We start from the raw sequence: 16,736 nt of genomic DNA, 5'->3' as shown, positions 1-16,736 counted from the left end.
TTGGTCATGGATTCTGCTGATACACTGAAACAAAACCATATGTAGATAAGAAAAGGCTCCTTTTGGGAGTGGTTCTGGTGTGAGATTGGAGCAGATCTGCAAACATATGGAGAAGGCATTTGGAGATACTTCCATTTTGCTTCTGTGTCACTGCTCTCATTCTGACCACCTTTTCTTAGGTATGTTGCTGCTTACGGTGAGTATGGAAGAAGAGATTAATTATACATATATATATATATATACATTATCTACTTAGTTAAGTTGCTATTACACTAGAGTCTGAGAAGCAAATGGACATAAGAAGTCATCACAGTTTCTTCTGTGCTGTATAAAAAAAATAGTGTTATCAGAAACATAAATAAATGTCAACATGAACAAATTGGAAATTATTTATCTTTTTATTTGATTGGAAGCTCTGATCATACATTTCAGTTTTTCCCTTCCTTGTCTGCATCTGGGTAGCTCTGGCTGCAGAATACAGGACTTGCAGCTCTGGTAGGCCCTGAAACTGTGCTTCGGTCATGCCCAGCTAAAAAACTTGACAAGTGTAAAAATGTTAACAAATGGCTGATGGAAAACCAAGAGCTGCCAGACAGCTCTCAGCCCCATTAATTAGCTTCCTGACTGTAGAATTGTCTCTGCTCTCTCATATGGCCGTAGCTTGCAAGCCTTACAAGAAAGGGTTTGGGTTCCTGGCCAGGAGTGCATCCTTAAAGTTGAATTCATGTAACTTGAAGTCAGTCTGGACTGGTTCTTTTTGGTCTAAATGACCTTTTATCTTCAGTGGGGGAGGGCAGTGGGGAGAAAGCATATCAGCTTTCAACTATGTCAGGTCGTATAGAGGTCAAGTTCTCTTGTCTGTGATCGAGCATACAGTATAAAACAGCCCTGTGCACGATAGCACCAGGAGAGGAGGAACTTATTAGGCCTTCAAGAGCAAATCTGACTGAAGGCCATTGTGTGAATCAGCATATATGATGGCTTTCTGCTTTGGGATTGGAGGATTCATATTTGTAACTCTTCGGTGGTGCTGGCCAATGGTGCATTTCCACTGTTAGGCTGAGGAGAAGCAGTTGTTTCTCAAGAGCATGCAGGTTTCTCCTGTCAGGTTTTCCACACCCGTGTAAAACTGTATGAAATCCTTGGCTCCAAGGGCATAACTGTGTTACTCACTGGAGCTGCTGAAAAAGTGAGTCAATATATTCGGGTCTCCCAGCTGCGTGAACAAATGAGTAAACCTGAATTATATTTAAATGATCAGATTACAAAGGTGATAACTTACTACAGTGAATTTTCCATTCCAACATCCACTCCACAAATACACTGCTCTCTTTCTGTGGTGTAAGAGGATGGAATACAGGAACCTCTGTGTGTTATACTCCTGAAGGAACCACATAAAACAAACAAACAAAAAAACGCTTAAGTCACATTCAGAAAATGTCTTTGAGACCAAAAGCCTTGAGTCAGAAGTTGCTTGGCAGGATGACAGGCAGGTTGACCAAAGGTTGCATGTAGTGTTCTCTTGACAAACGAGCATGAAATGCTTGTTGCCCTCCATGGTTCTTCAGTGCTTCCACAGGTTCACCCATGTTACTTCAGTAGTGCACAGGAACATAATTTGCTTACTGGTGTTATGTCCTTATCTCTGAAGATATTTATTTTAAGAATTTATGTCTACATAGGTTTGTTAATACTGTACTGTAATATCAGATGGGCTGCTGAGACCTCAAGGGGGTGAGCAATCTATTTTTAGTGTGTTTGAAGGGTAGATGATGTTTCAGGTTGTGGAATGACTTTCTGGGGGGACTGTTACCATACACTAAAGTTTTGTATGTCATGGCAGTGGAGAGCAGTCATATGATGATGAGGTAGTAACTTAAATGGGATATTAAAGAAATCCTGCTCTTTGGGGAAATTTCAAAGATAGATGGAGCTAAAATGCTGCATAGTCTATTATTACACTTGTTTCCTTGATATACTGAAGACATCTAATCCTCTTTACAGGTGAAATGAGCAGCTTGCTTATAAGCTGGAGGCAGTGCTTGCTGATCTGTTGACATCCAGATTGAAGAGTTATTCATGTCAAAGTAAGAATTTCAGTATCGAATAACGAAAATACTGTTTAGTTGCCCATGTGGTGGCACTAAAGATGGTTTGTCATCTCCTTCCACGTCAGAAAGTAGTGAAATGTAGGAAGTTTGATAGTAGCAGTGCTATTCTATTTAAATGTATTTGAGATCCTAGCCCTGCAGAGACTGGAGCTTTGGGTTGAGAAGACTGTCTCTGACAAATGCCTGCTCGTAGTAATCCGGGCAATGACTCCAGCCTTGCTTTGGAAGAACTGCACTGTAGTGGTAGCCCTGGAGAACCAATTGTAATTACTTATTATGGTTAGGTTTTATGTGAATTGGCTTCCTATTTTCTTTGGGAGGCAGTAAAATTGCAGCTTCTACAAGATTCTTCTTACATTCCTGGAAGTTTGTTTTGTGTACAGGCATGTACATTTTATTTATTTCATAAAGCCTTGCTACCATTATTAGGAACGTTAACAAAAGCTTTATTAATAGATCAGACTCCATCTACCATTGCATTCTCTAGTTACTGCAGTACATTTGGCAGATAACAGAAGATGGGGACTAAAGCCCTTTTCCTGCGATAGACTATTCATTTGAGTTGTGCCTGTGATCTGATTTTGAATTTCACTGTGGTTACTCCTATGAATAAACATCTGAAGATTCAATCTTCTGCCACATAGACTAATTGTTTTGGATTTCTGAGGAAAGCATTTTGAAATCACATCTTACACAGAAGATGCCCTCTGCTTTCAACAACTACCACCTACATAGACAAGATGTTCATTTATTGTTTGTGAAGGCATGGTTGTAGCTGATTTGCAAGCATTAATGGGAGCTAATTCAGTAGCTCATTCTTTTAACTTTCATTTATGTGCTCCTCTTCTTTCATTCTCACTTTTTAATATACTAACAGGGGGAGAAAATTCGTCATAAAAACTTAAGTTTGACTTCAGCTGATGCTGGCACGTCCCTGAAGAATGATTACATATGAATTTGGGGGTGCTTTACTGAGAACAGTTGTGTTGCTGTGCTGCCTCTAGATGATCCTCAAGCATTTTGGATCCTCATCACTAACTCTGGTGTTTTTGGAAGCCATGACCTTTCACATATTTTTGCCATTAAGGGAATCATTTTAATAAACACTAATATGGTAATTGCTTGTTCAAGACAGAGTTGCTTTGGATCAGGGAAAATGTAACCTAGACCCTTTTACTATGACAGGAGTGGGTACATTTGCATATGCGTATATAATGCAAGTTGCTATCTATGTGGTTCATACTACCACGGTACTTTATCTGGCAGATCATTTAAATATTTACTCCAAAAGATCTTTTTCTCTGTTGGTTTGAAGCAGCGCTTCCAGTTATTTTTAGGTCATTTTCATCTTAACAGCCCTGCTGGAGATAAACCAGACACAAGTGCAATAAACTGTTCCTGCATTTTGGTAGAAATTAATAAAATAAAGTTTAATGGTTTGGTCCCAAGGGAGGAACAGACCATCTGGTTAGCAGAAGGTTCAGCCAAGTAATGCAGTGCTGAGAGTGCCACAAACCAACCTAGAATATCTAGTAATGTGTCCAGTTGCTGCATGTATTAAGCATTGAAATGGTGCTTTCAGATCTGCAGAGCCAGCAGTTCTGTTACCACTGCTGTGACGCAGGAGATAATTCTGTTGGGCAAGCATCAGCATGGGGGTGGAACTACAGTACAGGATGTGTAATGTCAACATGAAGCATGGGAGCTGGCAGTAAGAAGGAAAGCAGCCATTTCATGCCAGTGCAGGAAACCTAAATAGATTTTTTTCCTCTGCATCTTGTCCTTTTATGCTGTTTTCATACTTGGTGCTAAATGATTATCTTCTACTTTGTCATCTGAAAACTCCAGCCCAGCAGGGTTTCATTTTATTCTCTTTTTGAAGCTGTTTGTTGTTTGTTTGTTTGTTTTAAACAAGTGAAGTGCTCTCCAAAAGCATGTCTGACGGATTTCAAAAGGGGGGAGCTGAAGGGCTAAGCAGATCTGGAGAAAAAGAAGAGTTCAGTCATGTGAAAGTCCCAAGCTTCAGATGAAGTTTCACTGTAGATCCTTTTGGCTCTAGTGCAGAGACAGTTTGTTCAAAAGCTGTAACCATTTAAGAACATCATACTGCAGCTGAGAAATGCACAAAGGTACTGCAAGTGACAACGTAGTCTTTGAAACTGCAATTACCAAGAAACTATAGAAATATATTCTAACTGTTTCTGCTCTCTTTTTTACCAGGAATATCTTTTTAGAATTTCTTCTTCCCGTTTGGTTAAAACTAGTGACAAATTACTGTGACACCATTTTTAAGTGCCAAACAGTTAAATTACTGTCCGGGAAAATAACTTCTAAATATGCTTGACAGGCATTCTATGGACTTTTGAATCTTAAAAATTCATTGATTTGGTTTTGGTCAGCTCAGTCATAGACTGGTATACTGTGGCTTTTTTTCCTTATTTGTTTGTGGTGGTGGTTGTTGTTGATGTTTTTGTGTCCCCCTACTCAAAAGTTTGGAGACATCTTCTTGTAACCTGGCAAGCTCCAGAAGACCAGAACTTGCTTTTTGACAGGCATGAGAGAGCTATACTTTGTAATCAGAGCTCTCATGATTTCTATTGCCTGCTCAGCAGAATTTTCAAAGAATAATATTACAGCTCCCCTTGAATGAATCCTTGTCTTACATGCTGTTCTGTGGTAGCCCTGCAAAGGTATGACTTTCTTCATATGTTCCTAAGAACTGGAGTGGGAGTCTGGGAGTAGTCAGCCCACAGGTATGTTTTCCCAGTTGCAATTTGGTGATGGGAGGAGGGGATGCATATAAAACAAGTCTTGTGCATGAAGACTGTTCTGTTATACAGTAACTTCATCCTCAAACAGTATTCCTTGCCCCATTGACCCCATTGAGCAGATTTTTTGGTTGAAGCTATGGAGGTCTAATACTTCTCCGTAGCGTTCTTGCAGGGAAATGCAACTGAAGAATTACGTGAAGGTTGAACATCATTTCTTAGGCAGAATTTTTTCTTGATTGCATAGATAACTCCATGTTGTAGCAGCTGCTTGAGCATCAGAAATATTAAGGATGCAGTAAGAGTAATAAAATTCTTAAAAGATATAGTCGTTCCGTACACATAATTTCTTGTACAGGTTTCATTTTATGGAAGCTGGAAACTATTTGGCTTCTCCAGTGATGTTGAACGATTTCTAAAGCATGCTGGAGAATGTTCATTAGAAGTGTTTTTGCATAGACAAAAGAACAATTCTGCTAAATTTTGTCTACACCTTTTCTCACTACAACTAGAACACCTCTATAGTGTAAAGAAAATACAGTGTCCTTGACTTTTTCATACCCCAAAAGGTGCTACTTGCTGAAGATAGTTTATTATAAATAACTACTAAGATGATAATCTCACCACAGCATGCTTGGCAGTCTTCCATTGAGTTAGCCTGTTTCAGCAAGGAGCTGTCGCTGAAGATACAAAGCAATCTGCAGGGACATATGATCACACACACTGCCTGCTTTCTCTGTCATCATGGATGCCTCATCATTTCCTGTGTCTAATGACTAGGAAATGGAATTATCATCTGATTCTAGCAAGCTTTAGCACCAGAAAGATGGATTTGAGTTCCTCTCTCATAAATATCATGTGACAGAGAAGTTTTCCACTGGTAGGAGAACATTTGTTTGACTTGGCTGTGGTTTTTTTGTTTGTTTGTTTGTTTCTGTGGTTTTGTTTTGTTTTTGTTTGTGGGTTTTTTTGTTTTGTTTTGCGGTTGTGTTTTTTTTTTTTTTTTTTTTTTTTTTTTTTTTTTTTTTTTTTTTGTGTGTGTCAAAAGGATGGACAAAAGCTTCTGGAGAAACACTGGACTTACAGATGTATGCAAAACATTTTCCTATTATAAGTTGTGGAGAAACATGCCTACAATAGCCAATAAAAATGGGGTAGAGGTGAGGTGGTTTTTCTGGGCTTTGACTAACTGCCTTCAGAATCTCTTATTTTTATTTAAAAAAAAACAAACACCTCAAAGTCTATGGAGAAAGACATAAGTCAACCATATACATTTATTATTTCTGAGGATATCAGAAGACTGGTATTAATTCCCTCGGAGGTTCAGTGTCAACATTTGACTGTAGTCATCCAGCTTGATGGTAACTGATTTTGAGTTTAAAAAGTTGATAGTGCTTTGTGGTATGTGGGTGTGGACTTATAGCAAGAGTTGTTCAGTGGGTATCACTGACTGTTCTAAGCAAAAATCTTTTCAAGTAGCGTGCTGGCATTTTTTGTGTTTTATTTGTTTAGAAATAATTTGATCAGACCATCTCTTCTGCTTTGTTAATAGAATAATGTGAGCCAGAACTTCATCTAACCTGCATTTTGAGGTTAGCCATGTTGTTGATACCTCATGCTTTTCAGAGGCCTAGCAACTTATATCTCAGACCTATGCCTCTTTGACTCTCCAAAGACGTAGAAATTAGTCTTTAGAAAAAAACGGGTAAGACTGAGATAAAATAAATGAAGGTACAATTGCGGTAATTTTTTTCTCCCTGATTTGACAGATCGTGTTAAATACTGTGTGTATCTCAACAAGAACAAGGAAAAAACGCAACATGAAGAACTTAGATGTTGACTTGCAAGCATTAGTAATAGTCCTTTTTTGCAAAACTGATATATGTTTATATTTGACTCAAATGAGAAGTGACTTGCTCTCTTCAGCTAAGAAAACATGTAAGAGGCAGAGAGATGTTACCATTCTTCATCTTAATGATGATATTCCATCCCATAAACCCTACAAAGGCAAATTCCTGTGTTCTTTCTTGACATTATGGGAATGGATTAATGATGAGATGGGTTCTGCTCACTCATAAGATGAAGAAAGCACTTGAACTGATGTCCAGTGATTATGGAGTGTTCTTCATCTCTGAACATCTGACCTAGATAGATGCCTTTATACTCTGAGATGGCCATTCTAAATCTGTCATGTTCAGGAGCTGCCTAGCTTGGATGACCTTGTGACTTAAAAGAAAATCCTGTGGAACTGCTAGTTGCAACCTTACTGAAGGACACGTTCTGAAGAGCTAGCTCATTAAGCAAGCTTTGAAGGGTGTGCTCTGCAGAGTAGCTTCCTGTTATTTGGTTAATGGTTGACCTAGTTCTATTGCCATATGCTTCCTGGAACGCATTCTAATATCAAATATGTGCTAAAGCAAGACTGGGATAATAAAAGGAAAGTCAACGCATGTATGAAATAGAAATCATAAAGTGCTGTTGGATTTTGGGTTGCTGTAGTTCCTAAATGGCAGTTGTATTGATGATGATGGAACAGTATTGATACTGACTGCACATTTAGGTATTTTTTTAGGTTTGTGAAGAAGGCTCGTATCAGTAATTCTTATGTGTGAGGCTGAAGTTGGGAAGTGAAGGCAGTGAAGCACTTGGAGTGATATTATAGTTGTGAGAAAAAAGATGAAATTTAGTTAAAGACAGGAGGACTGCTTCCCCCTCCATCCCTTTCTCCAACCTCCCCCCCCCCCCCCCCCCCTCTTAATTGCAAACCATTTTTAAATTTATTTATTTATTTTGCTGCTTAAATCCTAGCTAAGAGGCAAAAACAGAGATTCAAGTTTTTACCTGGTATATCAGACACCATATAGCATCCATAGTCGACCTAGACAAAAGTTGAGCCTGCAACTTGACAAACTTGACATCCTGAAAAATCATCAAGCAAAACCTTCTGATTTTATCTCCTAGGAAAAAAAAATATAAAAGGATGTGTGGTAACAATTTCATATGTAGCATACATAATGGTGAAAGAGAGGGAAGGGAAAATTAAAGCCACACTTTGTAACCTTTTGAGAGCTCATGACTGTATGTGGTGACTTATTATTTTTTGTCAGTCTGGGAATCTGAACTGCTTGCCAGATGTACCACTCTGAGTATTTATTCATATAACATGGCAGTGGCTAACCTGTGTCTCTTCAGTTGCAGATGGCTTGCAAGCAGTTAAGGTGTGAATTTCAGGCAAAGGTATGTTATGACAGTAATGGGAGGTGCTGTGGCCAGCCCAGTACATCAGTGTAGGGAGAATTAAGGTGTCAGAACTTCTAAAGGCAGCTATTGCTTATCATGCTTATCAACATGGGAAAGCATCAAACCTGCAGAGAAGTGGTGGGTTGTCTTGGGATACATAATCATCTTCTATGTCATTTTTAAGGATAGAAATATTTTGGCTTATTTGATTAGGATACATGATGTGACAATGTTGCGTAGTTTCACTTCTTTACTGTACAAGGCTGAGCAGTATTTCTGTAGAACTTACTGGATCTAGACGAAAACAAACCACGACATTTTTAGATGGACACAGTGTGTTGTGTGAGATGCAATCATACTGGTCATGAAAAAACTGTCTGCTCTGGGGACTGACACAAGCACAGCTATTTATGCAACCTGACCAGAACAAAGGATAATGCTTCTGCAAGATCAGACAGATCTGATGCTTCAGCAGGCTGAGCAAATGAATGGAGGGAGGTCTTCTCTTATCCATTGTCTCAAAGATGTGGGCTGGTAGGAAAGAAAGGGAGGTTGAATAGAGCTTCTGAAGGAATATGCTGCTTTGTGTTCTGTGGGAAGAGAGCAAGCGGCAGTTCTGGAAGTTCTCTGCATTGGCAGGATGACAAGCTTGTAATAGAAAAGTGTGGCAATGGACTACTGGTATTGAAAAAGTACTTTCTCTTTGGTAGCCTGTTTAGAAAATCATTATTAGGAAGCTGAGGGAATATATCAGGCTCCAAAAATGGGAACAAACCTAACATGAAAAAAGCTGTGTATGTAAAAGACTAATCCTGACCTGCTAGTAAAGAGTGATAAAAGATATTTTCTGCACATGAAGGAATTCAGAGTTTTTTGTCATCCCTTCCCCCTTTTTCTCCTTTCCTTCTCTTTCTTTCCATGAACAACTCATCTATGTGTTCTGGAATACCTCAGTTGTGTTCCTGATGGAATTTTTATATAGGGAGAGCTTGGCTGATCAAATTAATGGGACAGTCAGAATCATCTTATGCTTGGAAGAATCCTTCTGCTTCTCTTGCTCCAGCTGTCAAACTGTCATAGCCAAATTAGCCCAAGTCGGATTTTAGTACCAAGCTCCCATTTTAAAGGCATAATGAGGCCAAGGAAATGCAAGAAGAGAGGGAGCAGAACAGAGATTTTTGATTAGCTGAGTAGAATTGAGGGTTACATTGTGTTCCAGAGCTATAATATTTGACTTTCAGTGTCAAGGGGGATTTCAGCTGAGAAATTAATCCTTTAAAGGAAGGAGTGTAGGAATTACATCAGTGTTACGATTAGATCTGTGTGTGTTACCTTTTTTGCTTGGTCACTGGGACTAGCAACTACTAGCAGTTATGTTTCTGGTTATTTGGAGATTTTGTATGTAGTCAGTTTTCTTTAAAACTACGTTTTTCTTTAATCGGGTGCCAATAGCATTGTTTTTTTTTAGCAAGCATGCTATTTTCCTTTCCTTTAAATTCATGGACCTGAGACTTGCATGTACAATAACAGAATCTGACTGTGATATCTAGGCCACAAGGATCACCTTGTATGGAATCCAAATGCAATTTTTAAGGTTCTCTCTTGTTTTAAGGAAGGACTTACATGCAGTCTCAGTGGATAAGCCATGATGAATTTGACCATATTATTCAGTATGGGTTTCCAGCTTCTTTAACCTAGAGGAGTTTCTGCTGAAGAGAGGAAGTGATGATACTGGTTGCTCAGCAGCTGAGCTTGTATGTCTCTATTATTCAGTCATTTCTACACCAGATCTAAACTGAAGTGATGTTGGGGATGGTGACAAAGAATGCACGTAGTATGTTGGAAAAGAGTTAAATGAGGTTTCAAATAATACCTGGGTGTGAGGACAAGACAAAAATTTCCTAGGTGAGCACAAATCTCAACAAATAAATCCAAGGAGCAACCTCCCAAATGGGTATGAAAATGAGCACTTTGAACAGTGTCATCTTGGTGCTAAGCAGAGACAAAAAACTGACTAATCGATGAAGGCTGCAAAAGACTTTCTTACCTTCTTACCTCTTTTTTTACTGTTTTCTTAACAACTGAATTCCTTAGGATACAAGACAGTTGGACCATCAAAGGTTCCTAGAATGTAACGACACTATCCTAGTCATAATTATGATAACGTTTTCACAAAATGTAATCTACATTATGACTTAGATAACAGACTAGAGATGAAGGATTGAATTGTATGGGACTTTGAACTGTGCAATAGCAAGAACCATGTGGCATCCATCACTTTAAGGAAGACAAATCTCTTATGTTCCCATTGACAAACTGTGATTTTTGGAATGTATTTATTATTCTTAAAAGAAAACAGGAATTCTGGGGGGACTGTCCTCAAATGTTCACATGGAACTCAAGCTGAAGAGAGAAAATAATCAGAACATGTATTTGAACAATCATTACATTCTCAGTCTAATATCTTTTGTGTCCCATCAAGTAAAAGGGATTGAGAACTGACCAATTTCCTCATGGCTATCTAGATAGAAGTAGCTGTTTTTACATCTCTAGAAGAAGGAGACGCTGGGATAAGAAAACCCCATGCAGATAGTATGAAGGAATCATGGGTCTCATTGACCACTGGCTTTCTAGTGTATTTAAAATAGATTTGGGAGGCTTTTCATGAACTTAGTGAATACTAACCTTGTTTTAATAGATCAAACAGATAAAATCAGCATTGTGCCTTTGGAGAGCTCTTGATCCCAAGGGAAAAGAAAGGGTCTCTTTTTTTTTTTTTTTTTTTTTTTTTTCTTAGACCTATTCCACCACAAACAAAAGCATCCCATGGGTGAGACAAGAAGAGTATCTGACAGGATTTGAGGAGACTTTTCCTTTTTCCTTTTGTTCTCTACACTCATAATAGGCTAGATATCAGGAAAAGATTATTCATGGAGAGGGTCGTCAGGCAGTGGAACAGCCTCCCCAAGGAAGTGGATGTGGCACTGAGACTGCCAGAGGTCAATAATCATCTGGACAATGCTCTCAGATGTATGATCTGACTTTTGGGTGGTCCTGTGTGGAGGCAGAGTTGGACTTCATGATTATTATGGGTCCCTTCCAACTTGGGATATTCTATGATTCTAATTTGTATTTAAAAATAAAACAGACCTAAAATCTCCTAATTCAGTTTATATCTGTACTAGAAAATATGGAATAGAAATTGTTCCATGACTCACATGAGAAATGTCCTGGATTTGAACCCAGTGTGAGCTTCAAAAGTCTTGTCTTTTCCTTGAATTATAACACATTAATCCCGTAAAGTAAGAGGTATTCAAAATGGTTAGAACAGCTAACCAGACCACTCAGATTCATACATAGGATACACTGTCATTCTGCTGCTGCTCTGTGCAAGTACTACTCTTGGAATACTAAATTCATTCCTGAAGTTGGCATGTCTTTAAAAATAAGGGTGGAAATGCTGAGGATAGCAATGATCTGAAGTCTGGAAAATTGTTCTTTGCAAGAACTTTCAGATAGTCCATTCTCCCCTTTCAGAGGTTTTCAAAAGTGACATTTACAGGGCTAGAAGCAGCTAATTTGCCAGGCTATGCCCGTTATTATAGGAATCTGGACTCTGTACCAAACTGTAACAAGATGCAGAGGCTGGAATCTAAGACTAGAAAATGTTTGCTATATAAATAGTTCTTTATTTCTAATTTAATAGTGGAAAAAGATTAGGTGCTATTGGAATAACTAATGGACTCAGTAGAAAGTCCTAAGGCGTCTAGCCTGTAGTCTCTCCAGATGCTGTGCTGAGAGACAAGCTTTAGACTGTTACCACTGAGCTGGACAGGAACAACTGTCTAGTTGTACAAGGTGAACTCTGAGCAAGATGACTGCCCTTATCTCATGCCAAAGGCAGTAGAAAGTTGTCTTAAAGAACAGCTGATGAGAATTCTGGAACTTTGCGATGTAGTTTGTCTCAAAAGTATTTAGAGTTTTTCTGGAACGTGCAATGAGAATCTTTTTCACCCAGCATAGCAGAGAAGCAAATAACCATGTTACGTGAATAATAAAGCAGACTGCAGGTCTGTAGTGCGAACTGATGCTTGGTTACCTCTCTCCCAGTTTTTCCTCCATTTCCCTGTTTTAGGCTTAAAAGTATGAATGAATGATTTGTGCTTAGTTTTCAAAGTGGAATCTGTGCACAAGGCTGGGGGAAGCTGCCTTTGCTATTACAAATTTTCCTGTTGTCTTGATAGAGCAAAAGAAGAAACAAAGCAGGGTTTTTGTAGTCCTTGACAGAGCTGCTACAGACTCGCACACTGTGGTTTCCAAAGGACAGTAAATCCCCCAAACCAGAAGACTTCTAGTTTCCTCTGGACACAACAACCCATACTTTGGTCACCCAGAATTTTAGTCCTGGTTTTACAGACACAAACTAGATACTTTGGCCCTGTAGTTACCACAGAGGTGGTTGTGGCATTAAAAAAAAAACACACAGAATTTCCATTTTCTAGAGCAACTAAACTGTGTTAAAAATATACCACAATTATATTATGATTTCATAATAACCAGTTTTTGTATTATTAATATTTTGTAATATAATAATTAATATAAATAATATTAACAATAATTTTTTAACAATAATAATTTGGGAGCTATTGGTAATAGCAGAATGGTTGGACTGGATGATCTTTTAGGTTTTTTCCAACCTTCTATGATTCGCAATAACTAATCCACAATACCTTTCAGTAGTAATCTATAAACATTTGTTAGACAACTCTCAAAGTCATAGACGACCATTAAAGATGATGCACCTCGGAAACTTAAGAGATTAACTCTTTCCCATTTTGTGCTAATCAAAAGGTTTCAATTGTGAGTGCTGTCATTATTTCTTCTGAGTTTCTTGGTAACTGATACACAAACAAGTCATTATTTAGGGGAAAAAAAAATGGTACATCAACTTGACTTTGAAGGTCACTACTCAAAAGGCCCCCCTGTAAATGCTCTTCTTATTAACCTTTATAAATGAGTTACTACAGGAGGATGAAGGAGTTCTGATTCCCTAATTGACAAATATTTTCAGTCCTTAATTTGTAGTTTTCATTTTGGAAGAATGCTTTCCAGATTCATTGTATTGCAGCAGTCTAATTGGAGAAGATAGAAGACAATGGCAGGACAAAGGAGCTCAGGAGTAAAGAAGGGGAAAGAGGTCTGAGCAGTTCTTTCTGCTTTACTTTGTTTGGGAATGGGTGATTATTTTGACTTGCAAGTAACAGCTGCCTTCCATCACAAAATGCAAAAGAAGTTAATACAGAAGGTGACCTCTTCTAACCGTTCCCACTCCATTTCTCTCCCATAATCTTTGTCAAATCTTTATTTCTAGTCATGGCTGCAAAGGAGTCTTCTCATCTTTAACCTGAACATTTCCTTTATTTCCTTTCTTCTACTAATGAAGCCTACAGATATAGACCCTGTGTGCTCAGCTGAAAAGGAAACCACTTTTTTTTTTTTTTTTTTTTTTTTTTTTTTTTTGACAGTGAAGCTTCACTGCCAAAATGATCTTGTACTGCAGGTGGCTAGAGGTATATGATACAAGTTAGTCTGTCAGCCTTGGAACATATCTGAAGGGCAAGCTCTTGTGGAAGGGTGAACCGTAGCACCAATCTCATGATTAGTAAGTCTGGTTCTGCCTCCTTCAGCTTCTGAGATCTTGAAGATCCATTGCCTGCTCTGCTTTCAGGTAAGGAGAAACTTATTCATGTTTTGACCTCTACTTCATAATAAAAGGCAGCAGTAAGTACTGATCCACATAAAGATCTGGTTCTCAGCTGGGGAGTTCTGGCAGAACTCCAGAAAATTTCTAGAAATAAAAAACTGGTGAAATCTCTGAAAGCCCAGCAGGTATTGGGACTTGCATAATATTCTGTAGGTCTTAAAAATATGGGAATGGAAAATTGGAATACTGACTTAATCTTTCCATATTGTTTGGTTGTTTTTTTGTTGTTGTTGTTTTTGTTTTTTAAAGAGGGTTAGAAAATCTTTAGGAAGAACTCTGCTCCTTTTCTCTTGGTGGTATTGGCTTGCACGGCTTTGTTTTTTTTTGAAAACTGATATCACAAGAGTATCCAACCTTCAAGAGTGAAGCCATTATATGTGGCACTGCAGAACAGGAGCCAAAGTATAAAAATAAAATACCGGGCTGCCTTCCTCAGGATCCAGACATAGCAAACACACACACATACGCAATATCTTGACTGACCACAGTTGTATCAGTTACTGAGTTCAGAGCAACGGACAATGAGAACCAAAAAATGAGTCCTGTTCCTCAAAAAGAAAGAGGAAGAAATGTCAGACTTCTGCAGTCTCAGATACCAGATAGTAGAGCACATGGGAGGCTCCTTTTCACAAGCAGGTTTGAGACAGTAAAACCAGATGACTTTTGGTCATTCCTGCTGGTGTTTGCTGCAGCTCCCTCCCAACTGTCTTTTCTCTATTTCATTTTCTTTGCGTCACAGAGTAATGGTTCATAGCAGACCAGTCTTCTTTTGAAAATACATTCCTTTCTTAAGATGTGAAGGCAGTGTCTTTTGTTTCATCCTCTGTGTTGAAGGATCTGCACATCAAACTTATTCAGAAGAAATCAAAGACCAACTCCTCTAATTTCAGGGCTACCCTATAGTTGTACGTCACCACTACTAGGCAGTGGAAACAGCAGTGGCACATAACTAGTTTGCATCTTTCCAAAAGACCTGAAGAAGGAGTGGCCTAAAGAGGAGGTAGTAAGTAGGTCAGAAAAAAGTTATCTGTGTGTGAAAAGCAGAAATTCAAGATCTAATGGTAGGAATGCAGATAGGAAAGTGGACGCATTATGTTAAATGGAACAATATTTTGAAGGAATAGATGATGCTACTTGGAGAGAGGAGGAAGCTGGCAGGGATGATTCTTGATCTTGTATGAAGCTACACAAAGAAAGATCTATCTTTTTATTTGGTCTGCTTTCTCAAAATGCTGATTTCATCTCTACTTCCAGACTTTTCCTGATAAGTGTGAGCTGGATTGCCAGAGTTTGGAAGCTGGGTTTCTTCCAGTGCTTGATGAGAGGTGCAGAACTCAGGCTAATTCAAATCTGATGATCAAAGGGATGGAACACCTCTCCTATAAGGACAGGCTGAGAGATCTGGGGCTGTTCTTCAAGGGGGACCTTACTGTGGCCTTCTAGGACCTGAAGGGTACAGGAAAGCTGGGGAGAAACTTTTATAAGGGTATGTATAGTGACAGGACAAGGGGAAGTGGCTTTAAACTGGAAGAGGGTAGATCTAGACTACATATTAGGAAGATATTGTTTACTCTGAGGGTGGTGAGACACTGGAACAGGCTGCCCAGTGGGAGTGTGGATGCCCTCTCCCTGGAAGGAGGCAAGGCTGAATGGGGCTTTAAGCAATCTGGTCTAGTGGGAAGTATCTCCACCTATGGCAGGAGGCTTGGAACTGGATGATCTTAAAGATCCCTTCCAACCCAAAACATTCCATATTTCTATGAACTGACATTGCAGAAAAGGTGTAAAGATACCAGCTGAGCAAAGTCCATATGCCTGTAAGCTGCTTGAAAGCCTGGATACCTACTTTTTTGACTGCATGGATAGGGCAGGTGCAGGTTCCAGAAAAATCCCTGTTTCTCAGATGCCCCCGAGCCAAGAATCACACTGGATTTTTTAGTTAGCCTTTTTCCAGCTGCAGCAAGCATGTTTGTACGTCTTGGTTGACAACTACAGGGGAAAAAAGAAAACAAAGAAGAGGCGTTATCACTATCTATCTCTGCCCAGGCTAAGTAAGTCACAGCTGCCCATGACACAGTTGGCTTTTTGCAGAGCTCAGTCTGTTTATGCTCGGCAGAAGTAGGAGGAGGTATGCTCAGTATGCTTCCTTCAGTAGGAATGCCAGCAGTATCTTGGATTACTACAGGGAATGTTCTGCATCTTTAAGCTCCTTCTGCAGAATTTAGGCAATTGATAAACAGGAGCAGGAGTTGTTGTATACTTGCCATATACAGGATAATTGCCATTTTTGGGAAATGTGTGAAAGCTTAGATATCCAGGCTGACAAAGAAGGGTATTTATTTTACTCAAGTTTTTCAGGAAAAACATATTAATGGAATATACAATGAAGGAGATGCTGTAGACTCAAGATTTTGAATAACTTGATTCTCCTAAAACCCAAAACAAAATCTGCTTTTTTTTTTTTTTTTTTTTTTTTTTTTTTTTTTGTGGTGATATCCTAACAATGAAGGGTAGGTGCAACTGTCAGTATGTGAAAACTAATTGCCTTGGTTGTTCTCATAAATTTTATTAGCCAGGGTGGAGTGGTGGAAGTGTGCATAAGTTCTGTGGCTCCATCTAGTATGTGCAAAAGAGAGGCCTGATTAAATCATACTTCCTCTTCTTCGGTCATGAATATCTCCTGCTCACAGAAGACATTGAGAAAGACCTAGTGTTCCTCTCAGGGTATTTTTGTAAAGGTGCTATAAAGAGTATCCTCTCTGTTGACTTCTACTAGGTTGTTTTTTGTTTTTTGGTTTTTTTTTATACTTTCCCTCTTGGTATATGCCAGAACAGGAGAATTATGAATATGCT

At 38.8% G+C, this 16,736-nt stretch overlaps 1 protein-coding gene across 10 annotated transcripts in view; it reads left to right on the top strand.

The window, feature by feature from the left end:
• Nucleotides 1–16,736, top strand: part of ZNF462 (zinc finger protein 462) — a 91,340-nt gene that overhangs the window by 10,759 nt on the left and 63,845 nt on the right. Inside the window, exon 2 of one of the 10 annotated variants that reach the window (XM_072359763.1) lies at nt 2,005–2,087. The exons of the other annotated variants lie outside the window; for them this stretch is intronic. The gene's annotated coding sequence lies outside the window, so the exon portion shown is untranslated. The remainder of the gene's footprint in view (nt 1–2,004; nt 2,088–16,736) is intronic. 10 annotated transcript variants of the gene reach the window in all.

This window comes from Excalfactoria chinensis, chromosome Z, assembly GCF_039878825.1.
Source record: "Excalfactoria chinensis isolate bCotChi1 chromosome Z, bCotChi1.hap2, whole genome shotgun sequence".
NCBI lineage: Eukaryota > Metazoa > Chordata > Aves > Galliformes > Phasianidae > Excalfactoria > Excalfactoria chinensis.
Note: the sequence above shows the minus strand (reverse complement) of the source record. Positions and strands in the feature narration are given on the sequence as shown.